Below are 2,391 nucleotides of genomic sequence, written 5' to 3'. Positions count from 1 at the left end.
CCGGTATGCATGGCAATGACCCACAGGCCACAAAACCTCACTCTGTGTTCAGCATCATTTAACATTGAATGTAGTGATCTTTATCAGTTTATGATTCTTTGAAAATTGGTAAACTCCATATAATAGACATGAGACATTTCTGGTTTCGGGTTATGGTTACTAAAATATAAATTTTTAACTCGGAGAAACTCATTCCCCACCCCACGGATACCAAAATGCTCCCCAGCTTGCTGGTTTGGAGTTTGTTTTGTTTCTCTCCTTAAACCACATTCTTTGTGGTTCTTTCTAGGTCTGGCAGGTGGTTCCTCACAGACAGGAAATTTTCAGATGTCAGGAAAGGGCTCTCACTTCACTGACTTGTTAGAATACATATGAGGGGGATCCAGATAGCTAAAGAGGGCACTGGGGTGGTTCAGTGGGTAGTTGCACTCTAGTCCCAGCCTTGCTACTTTGCTGTGTGGCCTCGTGCAAGTTACTTCTCCTCTCTGAGGCTTAGTTTCCTAGTTTATAGAATAACCTGCTTGTTGGAGATGAAGTCTGGGTAGTCTACCTGTTTTGAGTTCATATGACTCCAGGAGTCTTTGAGAGCCTGGGTGAGTCCCTTAACCTCTTGGTGCCTGAGTAACACTGAGATGAGGATAATAAAATGCCTACTTCTTTGGGTTTTGTGAGGAGTGAAATGAATTAACACATGCAAAGTGCTTAGGACAGTGCCCGGCACATGGTGAGCACTCAAAGAGCATTAGCTCGTGCTTTGGTTACTTCGATAGCACAGAACAGGACCTCCTCTGGCAAGAGCTGTCTCTTCTTCTTTATACCTTCAGCACCTGGTGTGGGACCTGGCAGGGGCTGGGTGAAAGGAGAGTTGAATTAAAATAGTGAGTGAAGAAACACCCTGCTCTAAACCGAATATATGAAGGGGGAGGGGGAGGTAAAAGGAGGGCAGCTATTCTGTGGAGTGACAGATACATCCCCTGTCCCCAGCCCTTTGAAGTGTGTGTACTGGTGTGGGGTGGGGGCACGTAAATACCTTCAGCCCCTCCCATCTCCCTTCCCTCCGCCACCCCACTTCCAGAGCAGGAGGACGACCTGGCCTCCCGATTCCTGGACTGTGGTGGTCCCGCACAACCCCGCCCCCCAGCTCAGCTCATCTCAATTGCCCCTGGCTCTTCTTTCATCCCACAGTTCATCTTTAAACTCAAGGGAAACAGTAGTCAGAAAAGAAACAGCCTCCGCTGCCCTCGGCCCCTACGGGTAACCTGAGCTGCAGAAGGAAAGGGGCAATTATGGTTTGGGGTTTCTCCCCCTCCTTGCCAGCATCTTGACTCACTTTTCATCTTTCCCCTTGCCTTTTGGGAACATGGCATTGACCTCAATGGGTCTGCATTCTAGGGGTGGCTGGACAGGGGGGGAGCCGAGCTCCCCCTTCCTTCTGAGAAAGATTGGATGGGCGAGAAGCAGCCCTGGGAGGGACCCGGGGGCCCCCAGTGCCCCTCTGCTAATCCACAGCCGATGACTGTCGCCAAGCGCCTGTCAGGCTCACCCCTCCCGCAGAAGGAAATTTATTAGCAGAGGCTGCGGGGAGGGCTGGGGTTACTGAGACTTCATTACTCTTACAAAATATACTATGGGACATTTACTAGTGTCCCATGAAGTGTGGCCATAAATCAGGGGCTCCACGGTACTTAGAAAAAATGAGAAAAGTACATTTGCTCACACTCCCGGGCCTTGCTGTTGACCGTGAGCCTGTCCCTGAGCAAGGCCACAGTGATGGGCACAGCCAGGACACCCCCCACCCCTGGGCGCCCACCTGGCCCCTGGGCTGGTCACAGGACTGCCCCAAGTTGCACATTCTGAGTGAAAATGTCATCCAATTTCAAATCCACACATATCACACATTGAATCTCTCCTGGAAATAATATTTCCTCTGACAAATTTATTCTCCTGGCCCTAGGGACTTACAAAACCTCTGTGCAGCATGATCCTATTTCTAATATATATATATATATATATGAAGGAACTACACCCTAAGCTGAACAGTGATTCCCTCTTGGTGGAACAGTTACAGGTGATTTTTATTAACTTCTTTATACCTCCCCGGATTTTCCACACTTTTTAAAAAATAAAAATGTGTTACTTTTATAATCAGAAAAATGATTTTTTTTTTTAAAGGAAAAAGAAAAATCAAGAACCAGTCTTGGGGAATTATGAGTATGTTCATGTTATTTGTAAAAATGTAAAACTGTAAACAACCTAAACATGTAGCAATCACCCCAGATTCCAGGACAGAATATCACACAGCCACTTAAAATACTGGTCATGAAGAGGTAGGGAAATGCTTATTATTTAATGCCTAGCAGAAAAAGGGGGGGGGGGGGGGGGGGGGCAAAA

This window comes from Galeopterus variegatus, unplaced genomic scaffold (genome assembly GCF_000696425.1).
Source record: "Galeopterus variegatus unplaced genomic scaffold, G_variegatus-3.0.2 Scaffold2619, whole genome shotgun sequence".
NCBI lineage: Eukaryota > Metazoa > Chordata > Mammalia > Dermoptera > Cynocephalidae > Galeopterus > Galeopterus variegatus.
The sequence above is the reverse complement of the archived record's forward strand: the minus strand, read 5'-3'. Positions refer to the sequence as shown.